The following is a 19,119-nucleotide window of genomic DNA, read 5'->3' on the forward strand; positions in this document are numbered from 1 at the left end:
CAAGGAAGCTGCCGGCATCATCATTAGTAGTGGAAACAGTGGTTCTGGAAGCATTTACAGACATACTCAGGGAAGGCTGCTGTGAGAGAGGAGACCGAACGCCGGTTCCTTCTCATACCCAGCCTACTAAGTGTGATGCCTGAATGGACAGTGAGGGCAAGGAAAGGCTCTTGTCACAGATGAAATCCTGGTTAAAAGGCACAGATGCTCCCGATGAGTGAGAAAGCAGAATGGCGGGCAGCACTGTTGTCTAACGAGGTCAGGGTGTCTGCTTGGTGAGCCCTTCTGAATCAGGACACACAGGGCATGTGTCCGAAAGGTGGCAGTTGGGGGTGGGCAGGCTGGAATTCTTTTGAAGAAGGTCAGGAAACCAACCCCAAAAAGCCATCCAGGTTGGCAGCAAGGCTATTTTTAGTTTGGTACAAGAGCCCACGGTGGAAGTATAACCTGTAACCAAGTCCTCCCTGCCAGGAGAATTAATCGAGTCATTGAGGGTAAGAGCTAAAATCTGCCCGGTGAAGAAAAGATCCAGCAAAGATGCAATGATGTTGAGAGTCTAACTCTCTTAAATGTACTCTAGTCTCATTGCTCAGACAAATGGCATGTGAGGATTTATTTCAAAATGAGAATATTTGTATTGTTTTTGCTGACTTTAAAGGAATGTATGCCCATTATAAAACTTGCAAACCATCTGAGGGTCCTATTCTGAGCACTAGCTTTGTGGCAGGAACTTGGCAAAGGGGTGTGGGTGTGTGTTTTTATGTCATTTAATTATCACCCCACATGTATTGTGTAGGGAGGATTATTTACCCATTTTATAGCTGATGAAACTGAGGTCAAGAGAGGCGAAGTGATTTGCCCAGAATCACACAGCTCGTTCTAGGACTTGCTAGTTCAGGAAACTCCTTCACCTCCCTAAGCCTCATTTTCCTTCAGCTGTTTAGGAAGAATAATAACCAGACTGTGCTCCGACACTGAAGCCATGCTCTGCTTCAAAAGCCTAGGTTTCCAAATGACTAACTTCACGTCTTTGGGGAAATTGAATAACCATGTGCCTCAGTGCCTCTTCTGTAACTGGGCCTATTAACAGCACCTGCAGAGGTTGTGAGGATGCAGCTGGCTAACACACGTTAAAGGCTTAGAACAGTACCTGGTACGATTATTGGTGGGGGTAGTGTCCCTATGCTGTTTCCCTAGGACAACGTCACTCATCCTGGCCAGGTCACTACAGGGAAGAGAATGGGTATTCAAGGGCAGGCTAAAGGTGACAGGCACTAACTCCTGTGAAGCACCGGTCAGGGGGCCAGGAACAGAGTAAGCACTCCAAGGTGCACCTATGACTTATAAATTCCAGAGCAGAAGGTCTTCGTTGCTATTTGCCACTTCTTCATCCTATATTATTGTGCCTAAAATCTCATCAGTCAGAGGCGTTGTTCACAGTTTCGGGTGTATCTTTTCATACCTTTGAAACAGCCATGTACACTTGTTTCTGTGTGATTTTCACTTTTTACTCTGGGTTAAATATAGTGGGTATACATTCTGGCTTTGGCACGTAGTTATTGCACGATTTCAGGGAGGCTGCTGAATGTGCGCAGACCTTGTTCTTCTCATCTGCAAAATGGGGAGAACAATAGCCTTCACATACACTGGTGGTGAGGACAGCAGTTTGTCCGGCTCTGATCCTCAGAGTAAGGGATGTTGGACATATCATACCCTTGGTCATAGATATTATACATACTTTTCTCAGACTTTCTCCTTTCTAAGGAACCTTAGATTGTTTGAATATTTTAGGGATCTGGGAGGTATTGCGTGTGGATTTCTGAAGATACAGGAAAATGGTTTTGTTTTTAGAGAATGAAAGTGGATGTCATGAACTGCAGCGTGTGAGCTTGGTAGAAATTCTGAGTGTTTCTAGGAAAGAGTGCCAAGAAGATGGCACACGAGGACGTGGAAAATAGGACCCTGATTACAAAGAGGTGCCCGGGGTTTGCTCGGATAAAGTCATTCCAGAGTCCCCTGATGTGTTGGTTTGTTTATGAGTCATTGATAGGATTGCTAGATTGTGGATTTTAGTCTGACATTTTACCAGAATCTCAGCATGTCTTTGTGAACGAATGAAAAAAAATAATTGAGGCATTATTGCTGGGTGGAGTCACCGCCGCATGGCTACGTCCTGAGAAGGCTGGGCAAGAGGTCAATCTCAGCCTGGAAAACTAATCTCCGTGAAGGAGTTCTGGCTTTGGTCTCGTCCTGTTCAACATCTTAACCCATGCTTCCTATGAGAGCATCAACGGCCCTCTAATCAAATCTGAGGACGCACCATGGCTGAGAGGACAAACACGTGGATTGCATAATAGAATCAGGACTCACAAAACTACCCGTAGCTGGGCACGAAGGAAACAAACAACGAGTTGAGCCATGCTTGAAATAAATCTAAACCAATGCCTCTAGAGCGGCAAACACTACAGTGAGGGTCAGGAGAGGGATGGCTTAGTAGCAGACTCTTGGAGAAAAGACAGTCTCATCTTTATTGTAAACAAGCTTAGACTGTTGGATCATACTGAACTGTCAAAATAATGAAATGACACTTTGGGCTGCATTGATAGCATTTTTAAAAATAGAATAATTCCAGGTACATAGAACATGTTCAGGCAGATACTATTTAAAATAATGCATGGTTCTCCCTGGCCAGTTAGCTCAGTTGATTAGTGTTGTCCCGAAATACCAAGGTTGTGAATTAGATCCCTGGTCAGAGCACATATGGGAAGCAACAAATAAATGCTTTTCTCTCTCTCTCTCTCACTTGCTTTCTTTGTCTCATTAAAAGTCAATCAAAAAAAATAAAATAAGAGGGAGAAAATAATGCATGATTTAATGGTGTTTTGGTTGTTTTTCTGGAACACTCTGTTGAGTTATTCATGCATTCATTCAGTGAATACTTTTGGAAAATGAGAGCGGGGCTCTGGGTAAGTGCTGAGTACACCACCATCAACAGAATAAACACAACCTCTGCCATGAGGGAACTGAAACACCTACTGAGCATGCAGTGTGTACCAGACAGTGCTGAAGCTGTAAAGATGACGATAGTTTCTGCTTTCACATTTTTGTTAAAGAAACAGATATGAACATATATAATCACAACCCAGAAATGTCACATGCTTTAGAAAGAGGGGGAGCCCTGAGGAGAGCACAGTTCACTCGTTATGGAGGGGTATCTGAGAAAGAGTTATGGTAGATGGGAAACAGGTGGGTTGTTTTGTGTGTGTGTGATGAATAGATATTTGCTCATTCTCACTACCCACCTCTATGGGTGTGTCCTGAGTAAAGGCAGCTGGAATTGTGGGTAAACCTGAAACCTGCATCATGTACGGTAATAGAGAAGGAACTTGCCTTTTTTTTTTTTGAACCTGAAGATGGTTAGTCCTGGGGGTGGGGCCTGCTTAGTGGGTAGGGAATATGGGAAGTATTATTACATAGAATGAAGAATGGTCTTGTATCTGGTGGCCACACAGGTGGCTTTAGGGTACAGCGGGACCTTTCAGGGCAGAAGACTGGAGGTCACACAAGGAGAATCCTTCCAACAGAGCAGGTCCTCAGTGGAAGGCTGAATTTGAGAAGTGGGGGTTTCTTCTCACTGGAGGCATGCGTGCAGAAGCGGGGAGGCCCCTCTCAACGTGTGTGAAGATTGCCTCACTGGCCTGGGTTCTAGATTGAATGGCCTCTGAGGTCACGTTTAGCCCTGAAATCCCCCTAGTCAATACACTCCCTTTTACTGCATTTAAAAAATATTTTATCATGCATTGTTATTTTACTTTCTGCAAGCAAATCATTGCTTCCTTAATTACGGATTTCCTGAGAGCAGGAACAAAGGGCTGGGTAACATACTAGAGAAATCATGGATTTGAAATTTGGTCCGATACCCACAAGCTGTGTTCGTCGTGGGCAAGCTATTCACCTTCTCTGCAACTCAATTTCCACATCTATACAATAAATGTACTAAAACGTGTCCTGCTGTGCGGCTGTAAGGATGCCCCACAGTGTGTGGGTGAAACCTCTTCACAGAGTCACACACAACACAGATGCACATTGAATGGCAATTATATTTCTTTCATCCTTACCTACTGCTATTCCTTTGCACTTGGCATTGAGAAAGGCACAGTTCAGTTCTGCCTCCAAAGACGCTTGTTGGCTGCCGGCAAGATGCACACTGAAACATTGTGGCCCAGCAGGTCAGGCAATCAGTGCTTGCTGATCCTTTCCCCAGAGGGAGGAGGGCTCTGCTCTGTACCGTGGTTTGTTCTCTATTTGTTTGTAGGTCTGTCTGCTCCTTCTTGGCTTATTCCTGCTCTGGCTCTTCAGTGTGCTTCACTGTGGGTCGGAAGCTGCTTGTGTGGAGGTCAGTGGATTCTGAGCACCCTCTAGAGATAACAGAGGGATTTGTCCTTATTGAGAGAAGATAGAATTTCTGTCATCATGCAGTTGCTGGCACAGTGAAATGTGCCAGGGGCAAGTGAGATGCAGAGGGATGGAACCGACAAGGGAAGCCTGGCTTGTCATTACCCACTCCTCCCCAGCAGCGCCCCGGCCTGGCTGCCTTCTCTCAGGTATCCAATCCCAGGTAGATCTGAATCCAGCAAGCCACCCAGGATTTAGAAAAAGGACTCCCTTCTATTTCTAAACACAGGTAATTAATCAAGAGCTTGTCCAATGAGGCCACACTGAATCTCTAGTGAATTCTGAGTAGGCCAATAGCTCAGATCTGGTGTTACACTCATCAAATACGATGCCTAAACAGTCTCCCTCCTCTGATCATCCGGGAAGCATGTTCTGCTCAGTTGTCAGAAAGGAGGTGAGATCTTATCCAAGCAAAGTTAACTGCAGAAAAAGGTTTCATTGTAAAATTTATCTTCATATATTTCACCTCCAGGTCTTTTTCAAAACCAACTCTTTTAAAGTTCCGCTTCACTCCTGTCAATAAATAAACTTAAAGCACAACTTTCCTCCTACAAATGCAAAGGTGAAGAAGGTGAAGAGAACATGGGAGGGAGGGGATGAGGGTGAGTTCAAAATGAAGAGGGGGGAACCCCTTTCAGGAGTTGCTACCCCTTGGACAAGTAGCAAAAAAGTTACTGACAGACTAGCTGAAAAATCAGGACACATATCCCTTTCTGAAAGAAAATGATGAAATAGATTTCTTAAAGTCACAGAGCGATATATTAAGAGAGAGAAGTTCTGCATTCAAGATCACAGTGTTTGCAGTCAGGGCCATTAGCTTCAACTCAGATATGCCTTACAATTTACTCTGACTTATGGAACAACTAGAATTTGCCAGCACCTATGATAAGCGTGCATTACGTAACATTCTCATACCAGTGCCATGATCATTTTTGAAAGGTCTATTTTATCATCTCCACTTTAGAGAGGAGAAAACTGAGACCTAGGGCTCACTGCTGGTAAGAGACACAGCCAAGATTTAAACTTCTATCTTTCTGATTCTTATTATTTCACTTGAATCGTGATGATTCACTGAACATATACTGTCTTAGGCATTTCAAGCCTTAGTAAAAAGCGAGTAACTGAATCTGTGCTCTCCAAGGCATGAAATCAATTGAAGGGGTCTTAGCATCTTGAGATTAGTTTGAACCACTGAGCAGGTGGTGTCTGTAGAGGAAGGACGAGTGGAAAGGGCAAGAGAGACGCCAATAACAGTGTCACTCAGCTGTGGAAGGAAGGAGATCCTGCCATCTGCAACAACATGAATGGACTTGGAGGGCACTATGCTGAGATAAGTCAGACAGAGAAAGACAAATGCCATATGATCTAACTTATACATAGTCTCTTAAAAAGCCAAACTCATAGAAACAGTAGAATGGTGGTTACCAGGGCCTGGGGTGGGGGGTGGGGGGAGGTGAAGGAATTGGGAAGATGTTAGTCAAAGGATACTGAACAAAGATGAATAAGGTCTAGAGCTCTAATGTATAGTGTTGCAATTATAGTAAAAAATACCATAATACATTGTTTAAATACTAAAACATTTCAAAGTTGTTAAAAACACTAGGTTCTAAGTGTTCCCATCACAAATGAAATGGTGGTTATGTGATGTGATGGAAGTGCCAACGAATGCTGTGGCGGTAATCATACTGCAAGAGAGAGATGCATCCAATTAACACATTGCATGCCTTAAACTCAAACAGTGCTGTCAATTATATCTCAACTTTAAAAATACCCATAATGAGAGCATGGAAAGTGGACCGGTTTCACACAGCCCCTTCCGCTGAAAGCGCTTACTCTGGGAGATTAGAAAATCTGGGTCTGTAGAATAGTTAATGGGCTGAGAACAAAAATATCTGGCCCTCCCCAAAATACATATATGAAATATTTATTTGTTTATTTTTTACAGGAAGTCCCTGGGTTACGAGCAAGATAAGTTCTATAGGTTTGTTCTTAAGTTGAATTTGTATGTAAGTTGGAACAGGTCCGTTTACCTATTTATTGCAACTTAGACAGATGTTTATATTAACAGAATTTATTTTTACCTTTCTGTGCACATAAATACTTAGACATTTTCCAACCTACAGAACCTGCCTCATTTGGAATTCGGGGACTGCCTGTATATATGCAATTTGCCTCCAAACATCAGAGAGATACTAAGGTAGTAAGGACTCAAGGGCCCAGTATCACAGGAAGAAAGGAAAGCCAGAGAGATGAGATCAATATTTGATAAAATTTTACTTTTTAAGGCATTTGCTGATTTAAATGTGGTGGTGAAAGGGTTGAGTGGCCGAGCAGAATCATCCCCAGAATCACAGGGATGAAGGGACAAAAGTTGGGATTTGGTGACCACAGAGGTGGGAAGTTCTGGTTAATACACCCAGCTTTCAATGGGGACCTCTGAAGGTTTACATGCTAGGACCAGAGGTGAGCCAACATGAGACCAACTATCTTAAACATCGACGTTAAATTTGAAAAGCTGTAGTAAATTATTGGCTTAAGAACATCTTCTACTATGTTGTAGCATCGTCGGCCTATCAGTGACCAGTTGTGGTTGGAACAGTCTCTTTTTTTTTTTGGAAAAATTATTTTTTTTAAATTAATTTTAATGAGGTGACATTGATAAATCAGGGTACATATCATATGTTCAGAGAAAACATCTCCAGATTATTTTGACATTTGATTAAGCTGCATTCCCATCACCCAAAGTTCAATTGTCTTCTGTCACCTTCTATCTGGTTTTCTTTGTGCCCCTCCCCTCCCCACACACCCCCTCTCAACTCCCCCCCCAACCACCACACTCTTGTCCATGTCTCTGAGTCTCATTTTTATGTCCCACCTATGTATGGAATCATATAGTTCTTAGTTTTTTCTGATTTACTTATTTCGCTCAGTATAATGTTATCAAGGTCCATCCATGTTGTTGTAAATGATCCGATGTCATCATTTCTTATGGCTGAGTAGTATTCCATAGTATATATGTACCAAAGCTTTTTAATCCACTTGTCCACTGACAGACACTTGGGCTGTTTCCAGATCTTTGCTATTGTGAACAATGCTGCCATAAACATGGGGGTGCATTTTTTCTTTTCAAACAGTGCTATGGTGTTCTTGGAATTATATTCCTAAAAGTGGTATAGCTTGGTCAAAAGGGAGTTTGATTTTTAATTTTGTGAGGAAACTCCATACTGTTTTCCACAGTGGCTGCAACAGTCTGCATTCCCACCAGCAGTGCAGGAGGGTTCCCTTTTCTCCACATCCTCGCCAGCACTTATTCTGTGTTGTTTTGTTGATGAGCGCCATTCTGACTGGTGTGAGGTGATATCTCATTGTGGTTTTAATTTGCATTTCTCTAATGAATACTGATGTTGAATATTTTTTCATATGCCTAATGGCCATCTGTATGTCCTCTTTGGAGAAGTGTCTATTCATTTCTTTTGCCCATTTTTTTATAAATAAATTTTTATTAATTTTAATGGGGTGACATCTATAAATCAGGGTACATATATTCAAATAAAACATTTCCAGGTTACCTTGTCATTCAATTATGTTGCATACCCATCACCCAAAGTCAGATTGTCCTCCGTCACCTTCTATCTAGTTTTCTTTGTGTCCCGCCCGCTCCCCCTCCCCCTCCCCCTCCTTTCCTCCCCCCGCCCCTCATAACCACCACACTTTTGTCCATGTCTCTTAGTCTCGTTTTTATGTCCCACCAATGTATGGAATCATGCAGTTCTTGTTTTTTTCTGATTTACTTATTTCACTCGTATAATGTTATCAAGATCCCATCCATTTTGTTGTAAATGATCCGATGTCATCATTTCTTATGGCTGAATAGTATATCATGGTGTATGTGTGCCACATCTTCTTTATCCAGTCTTCTATTTTTTTTTACAGTGATTAAAGCCTTTAAGCAAACTGTTGGCCAATACAGCAAGAATCCATAAAAGAGTAGTGTCCTTAACATGTTCACCAAGTCCAAGTTGGCCCCAACACCATTCCAAATCCCTGCAAATGCAACCCAACCCCAGTTCAGTCTGTTAGGAGCTGTCACAAGGAGCAAGAGTCCAGGACAAGTCCACATCCAGGAAAAGTCCGCATGGCACTGGGATTGTTGTCACAATTCTATACTTTGCAGCTCACATCCAAGTCCCAATGACCACTGCTTCTAGCTGGTAATGATTCAGGTAGACTGAAAAAGCCATCTGCAGCATGTGTGGACATGGAGCTTCTATTCTCCTCTGCCTGGAGAGATGAGACAAGGTTGCTTTTCCCTGGAGCTCTGCGACTATGGCGTGGTAAAGAGAACCTTGGGATACACTAAGCTGGGTGGCAAAGGTAGATTCATAATAGAAGTTGGCAAAAGGGGGAAAGAGAGCTCTAAATTAGGAGTAGGTCCCAGCCTGAAATATGAGTGGGGCATTGAGGTAGGAGGAATAAAGGAAACACTATATATTAAACAAAGCAGCAGAAAATAGGACTATCAACTCCCACAACAGAGATCTTCAACTGACTATTCAGGCAAGACATAGATAAGTGGCCCTTGTGCAAATGAGATCAGTTTACCTGCTTCTTGGAAGAAATACCCTAGGCTCCTCCACAGTGTCTTAGATGGGGCCGATGGCCCTGGGCACCTTCAGCCTTCAGTGGCAAACCCCAGCATTCTGGGCAAGGTTAGGTCATAGGTGGCTGGAGCAGGGCTGGAAGAGCTGAACCCTCCCTTAGAGGAGCGAGGGGGAAGCCTACCTTCCAGTGTCCCTGTTTCCTCACAGCAGAGGCATGTCAGTCTGGCAGGCTTTAGCTCAATGACCTTCCTTTCCACTATTGAAGCAGGACCCAGATGGCATCCTATGAGGCCCCTTTGGGGCATTGGAGCCTTTAAGGGCATATCCTAAAAGCTGGTATTTCACCTGATCTCTATTGGGCTTTTTCTGCCTCTTGGTATCTTAAAAGCCATGCTCAGAAGATCTCGCTCAGGGGTTTGAGGATCCCCATCTGCCTATATAAACCTTTTCCGTATATCTGGAGCTATTTGGAAAAAGACAAAACACTGTCATTAGCTGGATCAAATAAAAAAAGGTAGAAGTTTGCTGGAGAAAAAGATTTGGCATCTCCTGTTCATCAGCATTCAAAAGAAATTTAAAATTTTTTAAATAAAAAGCATGATATGGTAGATCCATAGGAGTTCCAGGATATGACTCCCCCCTTTTAAATTTTTTTAAATTGACCTTAAAATATTTGCTGGGTACACTTTAATAATACCTTGACTTTAAAGATTGTAAGAAATACACATAATTCGAAAGGTTTGACAAAGTACAGTAAATGCTTTTGCTCCATATGCAGGAGCATTGTCAGTTTAACCAGTTTAGAAAATCCAATAATTGAACAATGCATACAGACAATGAGCTATAACATGCTTAGCAGCCTCTGTTCTGACAGAGGTTACTATAAATCCAGAATAGGTATCCACTGTAACGTGGACATAGGACTGTTTTCCAAATGAAGGTATATGAGTAACATCCATTTGCTAAAGTTGTCCTGGTAGGGGTCCTTGAGGGTTAACTCCAAATGAAGGGACAGATTGTAGTATAGGACCCCTTGGACAGGATATCCCAATCTGCTGTGCTGCTTCCCGAGAAAGTTGAAACTGTTTACACAGGGCTGCAGCGTTCTGGTGATGAATAGTATGAGACTGAACTGCTCGATTTGTCATGGTTCCTCCAAATAATTTTCTTTTTGTAGCTTGATCAACAAGGGCATTCCCTTGTGCTAAAGCTCCAGGGAGCATGGAGTGAGCTTGAGTATGTCCTATAAAACATGGAGCTCTATGTTGACATACAAGTCTTTGAAGTAGGAGGAACTGCTGAAATAGTTCATCAGCATTTGTCCCTAAGACAGCAGTCTTTATAGTGGAAACACCATAAGTAAATATTTGCTGCCTGTATATAGATTAAAGGAGGAATATGGCAAATGCTGAAAAGCCATAATAATGGCATATAATTCTAGTTAGTCTTTGAGCTGATTTTAAGTTGACAGTTTCAGTATAAAGTTGTCCATTGATTTGCAAGAGTGATTTGCCATTTAGTGGAAGTTTCCCAGAGCCATTGTTGTTGATCCTTTGAAAAAAGGAACAACAATAATTTTGAAGCTAAAAACCTATAAGCTGTAAGGATCGCCTATGCCCTTTGATAATCCAGGAGGCAACAAGATCAAAATATGGAAGTGTATTTCATGGGCTATTAGATGGTTCAAAGTGCCCAAGCTGTAGCTGCTCTTGTACCAATTGAGCAGCTGCCCTAAGTTTCTCCTGAGAAAGGGGCCGTTGATCTACCCATACAGGATTATCTGATTTCAAAGGAATTGGGTCTGCACAATGCATTATTGAGGTAGCAGGAGCTACCAAGGCCCCTATGCTAAATTTTGATATCCTAATCCACACCTTCTGGTATTGGACGGACGCCACTTCTATGGGGGTGAGAATTTCTCGCTGTTCTTTCCCTAGTCCCTTGGTGGGCAAAAATCCCCGATCAAGCATCTGAGTACTGACTAAACCAGGGGTCCCCAAACTATGGCCCGCGGGCCGCATGCGGCCCCCTGAGGCCATTTATCCGGCCCCCGCCACACTTCTGGAAGGGGCACCTCTTTCATTGGTGGTCAGTGAGAGGAGCATAGTTCCCATTAAAATACTGGTCAGTTTGTTGATTTAAATTTACTTGTTCTTTATTTTAAATATTGTATTTATTCCCATTTTGTTTTTTTACTTTAAAATAAGATATGTGCAGTGTGCATAGGGATTTGTTCATAGTTTTTTTATAGTCCGGCCCTTCAACTGTCTGAGGGACAGTGAACTGGCCCCCAGTGTAAAAAGTTTGGGGATCCCTGGACTAAACCATTAGGACTGACAAGCAATGTTCCCATATTTTTCAAAACATCTCTACCCCACAAATTAACTGGCCATCCAGAGAGCATATAAGGCTTAAAAATCCAGAATGACCTTCTTAATCTTCCCAATGTAGAAAACTAGAACTTTGTTGAGGGGATTTACTTTGCCCTATACCTTGTAATTCTGTGGCTTCTGCATGAGTGGGTCAGGAAGGAGGCCAGTGTAGCTTAGCAATAACAGATACATCAGCTCCAGTATCTAAATGTCCTTTAAATTTATGCCCATGTATTGTTAGTTCCATTACAGGGCGTTCCTGACCTATTTGTTTAAATCCAATTGGCAAAATCAAGGGAGCCAAATCACCAATTTTCTTGGGGCCCCTTTTGCAGGACGTGGCTTGAGAAGCAGAATTAGCATCCTTATACTATTCTTCTAACTGCCTGAATTAGCCATGAGACAAATTCTTTTTTTTTTTTTTTTGATTAATTTTAATCGGGTGACATTGATAAAATTGTCTTCTGTCACCTTCTAACTGGTTTTCTTTGTGCCCCTCCCCTCCATCAACCCCCTCCCTCTACTCCCCCCCACCCTGTAACCCCAACACTGTTGTCCATGTCTCTGAGTCTCATTTTTATGTCCCACTTATGTATGGAATCATATAGTTCTTAGTTTTTTCTGATTTACTTATTTTGCTCAGTATAATGTTATCAAGGTCCATCCATGTTGTTGTAAAAAAGATTCAATGTCATCATTTCTTATGGCTGAGTAGTATTCCATAGTATATATATATACCAAAGCTTTTTAATCTACTCGTACTCTGACGGGCACTTGGGCTGTTTCCAGATCTTTGCTACTGTGAACAATGCTGCCACAAACATGGGGGTGCATTTCTCCTTTTAAAGCTGTTCTATGGTGTCCTTGGGGTATATTCCTAAAAGTGGGATAGCTAGGTCAAAAGGCAGTTCGATTTTCAGTTTTTTGAGGAATCTCCATACTGTTTTCCACAGTGGCTGCAACAGTCTGCATTCCCACCAGCAGTGCAGGAGGGTTCCCTTTTCTCCACATCCTCGCCAGCACTTATTCTGTGTTGTTTTGTTGATGAGCGCCATTCTGACTGGTGTGAGGTGATATCTCACTGTGGTTTTAAGTTGCATTTCTCTAATGTTTAGTGATGTTGAGCATTTTTTCATATGCCTAATGGCCATCTTTATGTCCTCTTTGGAGAAGTGTCAATTCATTTCTTTTGCCCATTTTTGGATTGGATTGCTTGTCTTCCTGGTATTAAGTTTTACAAGTTCTTTATAAATTTTGGTTATTAACCCCTTATCAGATGCATTGTCAAATATATTCTCCCATTGTGTAGTTTGTCTTTTTATTCTGTTCTTATTGTCTTTAGCTGTGCAGAAGCTTTTTAGTTTGATAAAGTCCCATTTGTTTATCCTGTCTTTTATTTCACTTGCCTGTGGAGACAAATCAGCAAATATATTGCTGCGAGAGATGTCAGAGAGCTTACTGCATATGTTTTCTTCTAAGATGCTTATGGTTTTACGGTTTACATTTAAGTCTTTTAACTATTTTGAGTTTATTTTTGTGAATGGTGTGAGTTGGTGGTCTACTTTCATTTTTTGCAGGTAGCTGTCCAATTTACCCAACATCATTTGTTGAAGAGGCTGTCTTTACTTCATTGTATGCTCTTACCTCCTTTGTCAAATATCAGTTGTCCATAAAGGTGCGGGTTTATTTCTGGGTTCTCCATTCTGTTTCATTGATCTATATGCCTGTTCTTATGCCAGTACCAGGCTGTTTTGAGTACAATAGCCTTGTAGTATAACTTGATATCCAGAGTGTGATACCTCCTACCTTATTCTTCCTTTTCAAGATTGCTGAGGCTATTCGTGTTCTCTTGGTTCCATATAAATTTTTGGAAATGTGTTCTGTATCTTTGAAGTAAGTCATTGGTATTTTAATCGGTATTGCATTGAATTTATAAATTGCTTTGGGTAATAAAGACATTTTAATGATGTTTATTCTTCCTAACCATGAGCACAGTATATGCTCCCACTTCTTTGTATTTTCCCTGATTTCTTTTATCAGTGTTTTGTAATTTTCTGAGTACAAGTCTTTAATCTCCCTGGTTAAATTTATTCCTAGGTACCTTATTCTTTTGGTTGCAATGGTGAAGGGGATTGCTTCCTTAATTTCTCTTTCTGACAGTTCATTGTTAGTGTATAAAAATGCCTCTGATTTCTGAGTATTAATTTTATATCCTGCCACCTTGCTGAATTCATTTATCAGGTCCAAGACTGCGACTTTAGGGTTTTCTATATACAATATCATATCATCTGCAAGTAATGATAGTTTTACTTCTTCTTTTCCAATTTGGATGCCTTTTATTTCTTTTTCTTGTCTGATTGCTGTGGCTAGGACTTCCAGAACTATGTTGAATAAGAGTAGTAAAAGGGGGCACCCCTGCCTTGTTCCTGATCTTAAGGGTATTGCTTTTAATTTTTGCCCATTGAGTATGATGTTGGCTGTGGGTTTGTCATAGATGGCCTTTATCATGTTGAGGAATGTTCACTGTATTCCCACTTTGCTGAGAGTTTTGATCATGAATGGGTGCTGAATTTTATCAAGTGCTTTTTCTTCATCTATTGAAATTATCATGTGGTTTTTCTCCTTCCTTTTGTTTATGTGATGAATCGCACTGATTGATTTGTGAATATTGTATCAGCCTTGCCTCCCAAGAATAAATTGCACTTGATCATGGTGTATGATATTTTTCACATATTGCTGGATCTGGTTTGCTAATATTTTGTTGAGGATTTTAGCATCTAAATTCATCAGGGATATTGGCCTATAATTTTCTTTCTTTGTGTTGTCTTTGCCTGGTTTTGGAATCAGAATTATGATTGCCTCATTAAAGGAGTTTGGAAGTCTTCCTTCCTCTTGAATTTTTTGGAATAGCTTGAGGAAGATAGGAGTTAGTTCTTCTTTGAATATTTGGTAGAGTTCACTTGTGAAGCCATCAGGCCCAGGACTTTTCTTTTTTGGGAGCTTTTTGATAACTGTTTCAATCTCATTTGTTGTAATTGGTCAGTTTAGATTTTCTGATTCTTCCAGATTAATTTTTGTAAGATTATATGTTTCAAGGAATTTTTTCCATTTAATCTAGGTTGTCTAGTTTTTTGGCATACAGTTCTTCATAGTATTTTCTTACAATATTTTGTATTTCTGTTGTGTCAGTTGTTATTTCTCCACTCTCATTTCTAATTTTATTTATTTGAGTCCTCCCTCTTTTTTTCTTGGTGAGTCTCGTTAAAGGTTCATCAATCTTGTTTACCTTTTCAAATAACCAGCTCCTGGTTTTATTGAACCTCTGTATTGTTTCTTTAGCCTCTATGTCATTTATATCTGCTCTGCTCTTTATTATTTTCTTCCTTCTACTGCCTCTGGACTTTACTTGCTGTTCTTTTTCTAGTTCTTTTAGATGCAGGGTCAAGTTGTTTATTTGAGCTTGTTATAGCTTCTTAAGGTATACCTGTAATGCTATGAACTTTCCTCTCAGTACTGCTTTTGATGTGTCCCATAAATTTTGAGTTGATGTATGCTCATTATTGTTCATTTCTAGGAACTTTTTTATTTCTTCTTTGATCTCATTGTTAACCCATTCATTATTTAATAACATGCTATTTAGTTTCCAAGTGTTTGAGTATTTTTCAGTTTTTCTGTTGTGGTTGATTTCTAGTTTCATGCCATTGTGATCACAGAAAGTGCTCGATATGATTTCGATCTTCTTAAATTTGCTGAGACTTCTTTTGTGTCCTAACATGTGGTCTATCCTAGAGAATGTACCATGAGCACTTGAAAAGAATGAATATTCTGCTTCTTTAGGGTGAAAGGTTCTGAAGATATCTATTAAATTGAGTTGATCTAGTATGTCCTTTAAGTCTGCTGTTTCTTTGTTAATTTTCTTGAGGATCTATCTAGTTATGTTAGTGGGGTATTGAAATCCCCTACTATTATAGTATTGTTGTTGATCTCGCCCTTTAAATCCATCAAAATCTGCTTTATATATTTAGGTGCTCCTATATTAGATGTGTAGATATTTATAATGGTTATGTCTTCCTGTTGGATTGCTTCCTTTATCATTATGTAGTGACCTTCTTTATCTCTTACTATAACCTTTGTTTTAAAGTCCATTTTGTCTGATATAAGTATTACTACCCCAGCTTTTTTTTCATTTCCATTTGCGTGAAATATTTTTTCTATCCTTTTATCTTCAGTCTATGTGCATCTTTTGTTTTAATGTGTGTCTCTTGTAGACAGCCAATGTATGGGTCCTGTTTTCTTATCCACGCAGCTACCCTATGTCTTTTGATCGGATCATTTAATCCATTTATATTTAAGGTTATTATTGATATGTAGTTGTTTATTGCCATTTTATTCTTTAAAACTGTATTCCTCTTTTGCTATATTCTTTTTCTCCTTTGATCTGTTTACAACAGGCCCCTTAGCATTTCTTGCAACATTGGTTTGATTGTAGTGAATTCCTTGAGTTTTTTTTTTTTTTTTTTGTCTGGAAAGCTTTTTATTTCTCCTTCAATTTTAAATGATAGCCTTGCTGGATAAAGTAGTCTTGGTTGTAGGCTCTTGTTCTGCATTACTTTAAATATTTCTTGCCATTCCCTTCTGGCTTCAAGTGTTTCTGTTGAGAAATTGGAAGTCATCCTTATGGGGGCTCCTTTGTAGGTGATAGCCTTTTTTCTCTAGCAGCTTTTAATATTTTCTCTTTATCACTTAGCTTTGGTATTTTAATTATGATGTGTCTTGGTGTAGATTTCTTTGGGTTTCTCTTTAATGGAGTTCTCTGTGCTTCTTGAACTTGTGAGATGTTTTCCTGCCTTAATTGAGGGAAGGTTTCAGGTATGATATGTTTGAACAAAGTCTCTATCCCTTGTTCTTTCTCTTCTTCTTCAGGAACCCCTATGATGAGGATTATTTCTCTTCATGTTGTCACAGAGCTCTCTTAGAGTTTCGTCAGACTTTTTGAGTTTCTTTTCTTTTTTCTGCTCTACTTCTGTGCCTTCATTTATCTTGTCCTCTAACTCGCTGATTGTATTCTCAGCTTTATCCATCCTGCTTTTAATTCCTTCCATTGTGTTCTTCATTTCTGATATTGTAATTTGTCATTTCTGACTGATTCTTTTTCTTATTTCAATGTCCTTTTTTATATTTGCTATCTCTTTATTTAGGTGTTCATAATGACCATCTATTGTTGTTCTAATATCTTTGAGTATCCTAACAATCGTTATTTTAAACTCTGCATCTGATAATTTGGTTATATCTGACTCATTCAGGTCCTTTTCTGGGGATTTCTCTGGATTCATTTGTGTTGCATTTCTCTGCCTTTTCATTTTGTCTGTGTAAAAGAAGGTTTTGGCCACTGGAGTCCACTGGGTGTGTCCTCTGTGTTCCCTAGGTGTGGTCTGTCTGCAGGCTCGCCACCCCCTCTACTGTTGCTGCCTAGGGCATTTGGGTATGGGCATGCTGGTGCCTGCCCACTGGGGCTGTTGCTGTGGTTTCCGCATCTCCTTCACGGGAGTGGCTGTGATCATATGCTTGGGTGTACAAGCCACGGTGGCCTCGGCCTTCGCCCCACCCCCATGGGTGGCGTTATGCTTGGTCCTGAGGGGAGGGGTGAGCACCTTTGCCCAGCTGTGGGTCTCTGCCTGATTCCGGGCTTTCGACCTGCCCCTGTGGCTTCATGGGACGGCTGCAAGCCGTGGCTCCATGGGCTGGGTGGGACTGCGTGCCCACTCTCAGTCATGGGACTCCGCCTCTTCTGGAATTCGGTCCACCCCTGTGGGAGGAGCTAGCTCCCACATCAGGCCACAAGCCTCAGTTCCACGGGCAGGGCAAGGCTGCACTCCTGCACCCTTGCTCAAGGGCATGTCTTCGCCACTTCTGGGGCTCCTGCTCTTTCCCCATAGGATGGATTGCAGGCGCCCCGCAGCTGGGCTTGACCACTTTCGCACATCCCCTCTTCCCCAGCTGGGCAAGACCGAGCTCACACTTGGGCCTCAGTTGTGGCCAGCCGGCTTCCGCCCTTGCTGACAGAACCGCGCTTCCACCTCCCGCTGCTGCCTGCCCTCCGGCGAGCCCTCAACCGTGTGGGTGGGGGTGCTGCAGCTCAAACCCTAAGACTCACTACTGTAGTCCTGAAAGCTCTCTCCTTCTAAGTGACTCTGCTCTAAGTGCCATGGGAGAGCTTCTTTGGCTGGTGTCCTGCTTCCCTTTGCTGGTATTGCTGTTTCCAGGGGAAATATTCTCTTCAGATTTGGGGAGTGACTTGTCTCAGGGGTTAGGGTGGCTGTCTCTCAAAGTGTTTCTCCCTGTGCCTCCTAGATTACACTCTCTTCCTGCTACTCCAGTCCTCTCCTCTTTCCCCATCCCCCAGAGCCCTGTGTGAGTGGTTGAGAGAGAGGTTTTCTGCGTGGTCCCTTTAAGAAGAATCCTAAGTCTGAGAAATCAGTCTCTTTCTCACAAACAGTATCCTGTCTGGTTTCCAGCTAAATACTGTCCATACGCCTCCTCTAGGCTCTGAGGCTGCAGGCTGGGGCTTTGTTCCTGGGACTCAGGACCCTCCCCTCTCTGATAAACTCACTTCCCCCCACGCAAGTCTCTCCCGGCTGCCATTCACTCTGGGGACCTGGGCAGCCCTCTCCACATTTCCACTTTTCCTACAAGTCTCAGTGTGGCTTCTTCAGTGTTCCTTGGTTGAAGAGTCCTCTTAGTTTAGTCCAAAGTTGGTTTTTCCAGATGATGGTTCTCAAAATTAGTTTGTAATCCACTTTGGTTTTGGGAAGTGGAAGTTGGTACATCAGCCTCCTTCATCGCTATCTTGTCTCCCAGATCTGGAACGATCTTTATGGCTCTTTTTGTTTTGTTTTTGTATTTTTCCAAAGTGAGAAGTGGGAGGGAGGCAGAGACACAGACTCCTGCATGCGCCCGACCAGGATCCACCCGTTATGCCCACCAGGGGGCAATTCTCTGCCCATGTGGGGTGTTGCTCCATTGCAACTGGAGCCATTCTAGCACCTGAGCCTGAGGCCATGGAACCATCCTCAGCGCCCGGGCCAACTTTGCTCCAATGGAGCCTTGGCTGTGAGAGGGGAAGAGAGAGACAGAGAGGAAGGAGAGAGGGAGGGGTGGAGAAGCAGATGGGCACCTCTCCTGTGTGCCCTGGCCAGGAATCAAACCTGGGACTTCCACACACCCGGCTGATGCTCTATCGCTGAGCCAACCAGCCAGGGCCAGTCCTTGTGGTTCTTATGGATTGCAAAACACTTGAAAATTTTGGGGGGAAAATAAAAAGGTGTATTCCTTACAGGAACTGGAAATTACACAGCACACCTGGGGCCACTTAGTGAGGTCATGGCTACAGAACTTAGAAGCCAAAGTAGAACTTAGAAAAACAGACTCTATACTCCACATAGGGGGTTGTGGTTGGGGAAGGAGAGAGAAAGAGAGAGAGAGGGAGATGGAGAGGGAGAGGGAGAGGGAGAGGGAGAGGGAGAGGGAGAGGGAGAGGGAGAGGGAGAGAGAATCCTACTTCAGACTTTTCTCCTCCCCAAAGGCAGAATTTTTATTTGTCCCACTTCAAGCACATCTCCTTTCCCACTACCTCATTAAAATTCAGAGGGGCTGCCTGACCTGTGGTGGTGCAGTGGATAAAGTGTCGACCT

This window comes from Saccopteryx leptura, chromosome 1, assembly GCF_036850995.1.
Source record: "Saccopteryx leptura isolate mSacLep1 chromosome 1, mSacLep1_pri_phased_curated, whole genome shotgun sequence".
In the NCBI taxonomy this organism is placed as follows: Eukaryota; Metazoa; Chordata; class Mammalia; order Chiroptera; family Emballonuridae; genus Saccopteryx; species Saccopteryx leptura.